Here is a 9,823-nt window from a genome sequence, read left to right as displayed (position 1 = left end):
TGTACAAATGGTTCATGTTTGAATATTTTCAGTTAATTTTCAAAATGAGTTTTCAAGCAGAAATATAAACCCTAGATATCACAAGCAATCTTGATCAAACCTCTGAAGGCAGGACCAGGAACAGTTTTAGGTGTTCAAGCGGCATGAACGTCCCTCTAATCTGCCCCGGGGATGGTGTTTGGGGTGATGAGATATGTCATCACCAGGACGTCAAATTATGTCCAGTACTGGATGGACTGAGCCGGGATACTGAAAGCTCTGAACATTTAGCTATCAGCATCACCAGGGGTACTGGACATTTGCAATATGTCTCCCCTAGTGAACTGATATCCCATGATGCGTTAAAGAATTCCGTTTTTGAAAATTCTTCCTTAGATGGATCTCTCTTCCCTTTTCTTGGCAGCTTCCTTTACGATTCTTAAATCCGCCATGTGTAGATTATCTACCAACCTATTTTCCATAAGTACATCCATCAACCACTCCTCTGCCTCGGCACTAAGGTACTTTGCTACTGATGCAGTTTCTTCGCTGCTGTCTTCTCTGGTTGTGGTGGCTGTGGTCCCTTGAATTGTTTATACACTGGGTTGATTTAATAGTGTTTTATTTGGTTGATGATGATGATGTTGATACTGATGATGCAGACGCCGCTTTTGCTCTAATGGCTGTTGTTTCCTTTTTATTGACTCTTGTCGTCTGGTAACCTCGTTGGCCTGTTATTCTTTCTGCAATACTTTCTTCTTTACATCCTACTCCCATCCCTGCCTTGTCCTAAATGTCTAAGTCGAAGATAATATAAGTATGGGACGTTCGTCCTTCTTTTCTATCGTTTGATGAATTGTTTTTGTTGCATTGTGTGGAGGTGTCGTTGGCCGGTCTCCTTCGTTACAGGGGTGAAGTATATCTCGAATCTGCAAAGATCGGGCATGCCGTTGTACCTGTTTTCTCCCTCCTTTTCTTTTTGTCTTGAGGAGTTCATTGTCTGGTAACTATTGTCATTGGACTCTTCCCAGATAAGCAGACAGGTGTTCCTCCTACCAAAAATGAATTACTGGAAACAACAGTAATACAACTTGATTATGCTAGATCTTAGAGCACAATTATTTCCTTTCATTGACAAGATTATATAGTCCTCTACTTGACCTCAGGTCACAATTAACATTTTCTATAATAATAAAAAATAACTATTACATAATGGAAAATAACCTTCTGGAATTACCCTGAAGTTTGCAAAATAAAAGTTATTAGAAACATATTACTGCAATTTACACTATTAAATGAAATTACAAATCTTAGTCCTAGTTACAGTTTAATATAAAATTGTAACATTGTTATATTTAGTAAGCCTGATATGTGTCGATTATTCGGACCGGACGACTAGCTGATTTAGCGTCTCTTTAGAAAGGCCAAAACTAGTACCATTGTCCTTCATAATTACTATCCGTCTTTGATTGTTGTAGAAACTTTGGTGGAAGGGGATCAACTGAAACTATGTCAAGTGTGGTAATTTGTAGAGTTTGTAAGCGTATTTTTTAAAGGAATTTAAAGTGTCTACACCCTGATACAGCAAATAAATAAATCATAAATTCGGTTAATGGAACTAAGAAGATCAGATGTTTAAAATGTAAGTCAAGTAATGCTATTTTAGAGTTTGTAGCCATTCTCTCTCTCTCTCTCTCTCTCTCTCTCTCTCTCTCGTGTGTATCCACATATAGATTAGGCTACCAACACTTAAACGAACATTTCCATTCTGATGTCGATCAAACATACATAGATCAAACTTTTATGTGGCTCTATAATTTGACACTTATTGAAGATACCTTTTCTGAAACAATATAAACTAACAACTGACTCGCAATATGTAACAATCGATTCTTTAATGATAGTGCTTCCAAGCAGTTTTTTTTCAACCGTAATAGGATTACGTTTGGGTGTTTTGATCACTTGTTGCATTGATGAGGTCCATATAGAATGGAGATTCTCTCTCTCTCTCTCTCTCTCTCTCTCTCTGAAAATGTAAAACATGCTGGTAAATAGACATGTTTTGTCATTTTCTGTAAAATATGGATAATATTAAACAAGCTATGGAATAAAACCTTTTGATTTTTAATCAATACGATTCACTAGCTCGGACAGCTAAGGGAAATGTAATTAAACAGATCAAAATAAATTTTGCTGTTTAATTATAGATATATGTCTCCACCAGTAACTTTATATGTAATACAATGGAGGCTATTCATATACTGATTGAATGTTCGCGCGTCAGTTTCTACTCTGTTTTCAGGGAATTGGTTGCTAGCTGTCTTTCTTTTGTATGTATGCAAATTATGGATATTGATAGCTTATTTGGCATATATTTATGCACAACGAGACAAGGTTAGAATTGTCTATTTAACACACTCTTTAAAAGGATTGTATTTATTTTGTCGTTATTAGATATAAAAGGAAATTATAAGGATTGGCCAGTTGATTCTCTTACGTTTATCAAAGAAAGATCCGCTTATATTACATTTTGCGAAGCGCTTTTACACCTCAGACTTTAAAAATCGTACAGAAATAAATGATCAGTCCTTATTTGCTACTGCACCTTATCTAGAAATGCGAATTTAGTATAATGTTGACCATGTTTTGCTCCACAGTAATACTGTAATATATTTCCACTTTAAAAGTGCATGGTGGTGAGATAACTACTCGGGGTTACATGGGTATAAATAGGACTATATGGATGCAAGTGGAGTGAACAACATGGAGCTATCTTGACTTAAGGCTGTATGGGTAAAAGGGCATTTCCATAATAAAGCTGTTTTATATTGTGAGACAGCATGGTTACAAGGGGAAATAAAATGATTGTTTCGTGTACATCTATCTATCTATCATGCTGCAGTATACTCAATTAACTAATGAGAAGTTTAGGTTTCACATGTGTCGCCCAATTACATAACCGGTGCCTTCTTGTTGCCTCATATTTTTCCTGAAAACTGGCATACTCTTCAAAATGTCTTGGTTAATACGATGAAGTCTTTGTATTCTCAACGACAAAGGTTACCGTAATTTTACCTTTTACATCTCTGGATGTCGGGAACAGGGTGGCTCTTGTAACATCCACGGAAGATGTTAACGAAGGCTAGCCATATAAATGTAACCACTAACATATTTTTTCCATATCTTTTCTGTAAGCAGCATTTGTCGGTAGGTCTAGGTATTTTCACGCTCTAGCTGTCCTAGGCAAGGAAAAGTATATGATACATAACCACATATGGACCCATCATTGGCTACTGGCTTATGGTCAGATTGTTGTTACCGTCGTAAGGCCGTATATTGAGGTATGTTGATTCCTGAGTGTAAGTAATGATGGTTATCTCTTAAAATACGAACACTTCTTGACTGCTTTTGCTGATGTTTCACAGACAACATAGAGGGAGTTGGATATTTTTTCGTGTACATCTATCCATCTATTATCCGAGTTGTTCCAATCGTTGTAAATATCATCAGTTACAGATCCAACAGATTTCCTGGGTTTATTCATTTCTTTTATGTAATGTGTTCTGTACGCAGCAAGAGTGATTAGCTATTACGCCAAGTCCTTTCCGTTCAATGTCTCCATGGAAGCCTAGAAGGTGTCAACAATACATTCAGCAACAACACCCCAATTTAATTTGACCTCCTTGAATACTGTTTTGGAAAGTAACTTGAACCATGCGTGTTGAATTCACACTATTAAATGTTTTAGTGTTTAAAATACAAGGGTGGCATAAAGTCTAATCGGAAAATATAAACAAGAAAAAAGGAAAATACAGAATCTTCATGAAACATGGAACATGACCAAAATATATGCAAACCATGCCCCGCCATGTCTATGTATGTGTTTCTATGTGTTTCTACACAAAGTGTTTTTATGGGTTTTTCCGATAAACTTGCTGTAACGGGAACATTTAACACATATGAATGAACTTTCAATTAAAAAACGAATATCAGCATGACTGAAATTATCTTAATATTTCAAACACTAACAGTTTCTCGGCACCAAACAAAAATAATGTAACAACCTCCTCAATTACAGGTCAATACTAAATCGTTATTGGATTTTTTTCTTACAAACAAGGAAATAACAACAAAAACACAAAAAAGTATTCAGCAATGAAATGTCTGGTTAAATCTGTTCTAGGCCGGGCTAACAAGTTAAATTGTAAAACATTAATATTCATACAACAGGATACAAATCTTGCTACACAATTTATTAAATGGAAAACTCGCGTTATGAAGAAGGCGGATCCCCCACATTATTTTTCAATCAGATATTCCTAAGATTTTAATTTCATAAGTACGACTAAAACAAAACATATTGCCTGAAGTAGTAGCATACTTTATATTTCTTAAAAATATGAAACTATTTAGTTTAACCATCAATACAGTGACCAAAGTGAACCAAGTTTCCACCCTTCATTCTTTAAATTGCCACTCGTTATTTAAATTTTCAGCTTTCTAACATGTACACAAAAATTTATAAAACATTAGACAAATAAATAATGTATGCAACCTTTTAAATATTATAATGAAAATATGTTATAAATCCTACCTCTGTTCAGTAACACAGTTCATCACATTAAATTGACTAATTCCAAATATACAAAATTCGATATCTTAAACTATTCTGATGAGATGAAAATAAATTACAGAGAAGAACTAATTTACACAGAGACCATTAAACCATTTGATCAGTATTCTTTCTACTTCATAATTATGATGAAAACATCAACTATAAACAGTGCCTAAATTATGTTATTATAATGCTCAGTCGCTCAGGCGCAAATTAGGTTTAATAAATGTATATCGATCTTCAGCAACTTATAAACTATTTATATGTACGATACTCTTTGTATTCATCAACTTTATTTGAAAGAGGCTTTTAATAAATTTGAAATACTTCGTCAGATTACCTGTCACGATAAGGTTTGTCATTTATTGTACACTTATGATGCTTCTACAATTAATATTTATCGTAAGCGTCATTAAAACAGGTATCGTAAGCAGGCCTATCAAATTCTGCTTTCTATTGCACCATGGCAATAGTGTCCACAAACAGACTAGAAAGACGCAGCATTGAAAAGACCATTCTGATCATTTAAACAGTTATTTAGGAGATATGTTAGTAACGTTTCGTTAATGAAATGGTTCAGTCCTCTCTGGAGTATATAGAATAGCAGATTAAAACATACTGATGACAAGGACTATTGCATATCTGTCAGACTGAAGGTTTCGGTAGGAAACTATGGTCTCAGAGCCAATAAGCCAAGACGACGAAGAATTCTTATTTCTGCTGGCTGAATGGACTGTTAAACATCGGTTGCTTTGCAATATTCCGCGTTTTCTTTTTTGATACAATGTTTCAGATTTAGGCTAGCGATAGGCGCTATACAGGCCATAACATAGTGGGGTCCCTACAAAGAGCATGCAAAATATGTTTTCTATAGCTGGTAGTAAGAATATCACAAAAGTATACTTACATATTTGCATCTTGAATTTCCTCAATATTTACTTTCTTAGTTCTGCAAATCCGAATTACATGAGCTATGTCATGGGTTCTAAAGCTTGATTACACATTTCGAAATTCTACTTTAATTTCGACCACATTTCTAACTGCAATAATATTCTCCTTACTGCACTAAAATGAAACTGACGTCATATTTCATAGCGATGTTTTGATAATTACAATTGAAAGAGTTCATATTATTCCCACATTATTATTCCAAGTATTCAATGACAGAACAGAAACACATGCAGCTGAGTCAAGATGCGTCCCACTCTGCTCAAATCATAGACACGTGTACTTTTTGTGGAATTGACACAGCTTATAAATCCGGTCCATAATCATCGGAATTGATCGGAATCGACAAGGACAACATCTATTTATTCCAGACGAACTGGAAAAGCTGTTGAAATACGCATTCATTAAGAATATGACTCTAAATTTCAATTTTAATTAGACCAAAACTACGATTCTTTATTAAGCAGATGTCGCGCGCGCGACTAAGTTCAAAGGTAGCTGGGCGGTAATATGCGCGCAGTAATATTAGTATTGTGCATTGATGAATCTACTGTTGTATATTTATTTTGGAATGCAGCATATATTCAATGACTGCGTTTCTTGTAGTGTAATTTTTATCATTAAGCCTTTGGTAGAATATGAAAATCAGTATGAAATAAAAATGATACTGCATTGTATAGGAAAATATGAATTTGTTTTCTCGCCTGGATAATTCACTCACACAGGTCGTGAAGTATCCGTGGGAAACAAAATTCGTTCATTTTTTCACCTACTAATGCATTACCCCATACATATGGAGTCTATATGTAGTGACAAATAGATGTCGCTGACACTCACGAATAACATATTTAGAAACAAGGAGAATATGACTTTGCATAAAATTTGGAGAAATTGAACCTGAGCTTTTTTTCTACGCCTACTGTTTGAAAATCAAATAGATTATTGTCAGTCATTAATAGCTTTGACAGTACTTCCTCAGAAAGGTAGGAGGCCTGAACTACCTATAAGCATCGTTTATTGTGAAAGCAAAAACACATTTGAACATTTTTCCGATAATAATAATGACAGAATTGTCAGTTACCAGCGTTACGATGACCCCAAAAATGAACAGTGTGGAATATTTTCATGTTCTCTGCTCAAATGCCTTTCTGTACAAGCTCCGCATCTAAATATATATCTATTTACGTGTCTTGAGTTTAAATTCACGTAATAGATTCTAGTCAAAATGTAAAAATATAAACTTTGGTCTAATATGTCCCTGTAATGTAGACCACCGGCCAAATTAAACCCCATCACTATATCCTGCTTTCTAAAGCATCCCGTCATCCCATGTCCTTGCAAATGATCGCACTATGTGAAATTTGCCTGGCTCGCACGAACACATTGTTTCTAGCGAGGCTGCTGCGGAAAATACACTCAAGTAATTGCGTGGTATGCAGATCAAGGCCATCCTCCACAGATAGCCGACGACTCCCCAAACAGGGCTGGTTGAACAGTTCCGCAGATTATTACTAAGAAATCAATGATAATCGTCGCGCCAAGACGAAATCTTTAAGCAATAATAACACATAAGCGTCTGCGATCAGATCAAGTTCAGTGTGTAGAAATGAATAAAATCATTCCAGAAACGTCCATGAAAACATTTCTACCTATAAAAACCCCTGAGGATTTAACTGATGTCACGAAAGCTAACAGGTTATATCATCTTGAAAAATTATTCAAAGTTCACCAGGTAAAATTTCCAACAACTGCTGTCTCGTTGCTGTATCATCCACGGACTAGTCATCTTCATAATGTACCCGTTAAACGACCTAGCGAGTGCGGGTTATCAGAGATCCACATTATCGTGTTAAATGACAACTTGAACGCCAATGCGAATACAGCTAAGCCAGCGCTGAAATCGAACTACTGGTGCCTCGGATACGCGATAACAGTATACAGTTCACATGGATTAACGATATTGCATCCAAAACACGTGTTGGGTCATTGATGATCGTATTGAATGGTCAAATTTAGCGTATCTTGTCGTGTCTCGGGTCTAAAACATGTCGCCCTTGTATAGGGTGGTTTTCCAGATAATCAATGACGTACTTACACCATCAAAGCAAAGAAAAAGCAAAGACAATCACGCTAAAACCAAATTCGTACCGATGCAGCGACAATTGCCGAAAACATGATTGTGACCTGACAGTCAATGATATCAATTATATTCTCGCGTTGTCGCATGAGCAAAGCAATCATTGCCGCAAATGTAAAATTGTCTGGCATTATAGCGTTAGGGATTCTAGGCAGTTCACCGTGGATTGTATTGAAAGTCAGCTAGACCACCAACGAGACAGTATTGTTGTAACGTGACTCGAATGTTACCGCTGCAGGAATGATGCTGCGTTATTGCTTTAATACTCACACATGTGGTAAATGTGTATCCGCCGGTATCACCTTCAATTTCTCAAGGACAAAGAATGTGAGAACTGAAATCTTACCGTTGTAGAGTGATATGGGCGATAAGCCGACTGGACAATACTGGAGAGATTACGTAAATTTAAGTGAGATTTTATTTTGGGACAAAACTACTTTTTCGGGGACTTTGGACATGAATGAGAAGTTAGAGACAGGGCAATAGTTCGTCATGTTCTTGGGATGATGGATTGGCTTTTTCAAAAGAGGCTTTACAATAGCAGCTTTAGAAAGTGATGGAGGAACACCAGTAGAAAGAGAAGTATTCATGACGTTAGTCAGAGCGGTCAGTATAACATCCAAACACTCAAAATGCAGTGATTGAAAAATTGGATCAAGTTCGCATGCCTTTGGGTACACTTCTTGAGGAATGTTCTTAGAAAATCCGTATATATATATAGACTGAAATGCTGTCGTTTGCTGAAATTCTGTATCAAAGCTGTAATTTAAGGCTGGGTAAGGTCAGTCTGCAACAGCTAAAGCCGTCTTTAAAGACATATCTCTTAGATACGCTCAAACTCGTTTGCGTCACCAGCTGACACTTTGGATGACAACAGTTCCACTTCTTCGTATCGGTTTGATATCGACGGCGGTCAACGCGTACTTGTCCGCAAAAGAAAAAGAATCAGCCTGATGAACTTCAGTGGGTGTTCTAACGTTGAACCCTTCTCGTGGAAATTTTTATTTTCGTGCCATTAAATAAATCTGCCATAATACCAACCACGCACGAGCAACTTCTCTATCTTCGTGAGCCGTTTTCGATTATTTCCTGATCGATGCGACGCGTTTTCAATAAACACGTGGACTGTAATACACTGATTCCATGTTCCTTATAATGACCAACATTTTGCCTTCATCGCATTCTGGGTTCCATGATTGCATCTAATTCATGGAAGACTACGTGTCAGTCACGTGGTTATGTGATGTGCGTTTGAAGAGGTCATGTTGATAACGCGCCATGTATCTGATTTACCGGAGCTTCACCATGTCGTAGTTGGTCATTGCCATATAATCGGACATCCAAACGCGGTCCTGGTCCAAAGTAACTGTATCCTGGATGGTGTTTTTCGATTGGATTTTTGGTCCACGGTATCCCTGGTAATTTCTCTAACGCAGATCGAATATCATTAGTGTGCCTTATAGATGACTCGAGACCCTGACGAATGTCTTTTTTCTGCCACAACGGACACGTTTTGCATCTAACACATTACGAACCCATGATTGTTTTATATCAGGTATGTCTCTCAACGCAACTGATTTTTTCACAGCAACGACCCAACACCGAAGAAGCATCATGATGCAATTCCCAACAAAGATCAGGGCGATCATCATAGGTCCATCCGAGTCGAAAAAACACAACAGTTACTTAATCGCATCGTGCGATAGCTCACGCGGGATAAATTATACCTAAATGCACCAACTGCAGAGGATCAGCGGTCTTATTATTTCAAAGAATTCTTTCTGATCTATGAGGGAAACAAACGAAATACCCCTTTTGAATGCATCATCGATATCAGTAGCGCACCAGCCATTGATGACTTCGACGTGCCCTTGCACAACTTGGGTGTGCGTGATGTTGAACAATCAGGCAATTCTTGCATAAACATTTTCTCGCTGGAGATATGAAAACACCAATGTAACTTAGTAATGTTTACAGATCACGAAAGTGATTCGCGACAACGTGTTAACGGTGCGCACCGGACTGACGCATACGGATTAAAAAACATCTATGCCACATGGCTCATTATTGTTTCAAAAACATTTTCTCACAGCACAGACAATTGCTCACGGATTTTTCACCATAAATTTGGCTGATCTGTGCTC

Source organism: Sinohyriopsis cumingii, chromosome 10, assembly GCF_028554795.1.
Source record: "Sinohyriopsis cumingii isolate HCF-2022 chromosome 10, ASM2855479v2, whole genome shotgun sequence".
NCBI classification, from domain to species: Eukaryota; Metazoa; Mollusca; class Bivalvia; order Unionida; family Unionidae; genus Sinohyriopsis; species Sinohyriopsis cumingii.
Note: the sequence above shows the minus strand (reverse complement) of the source record.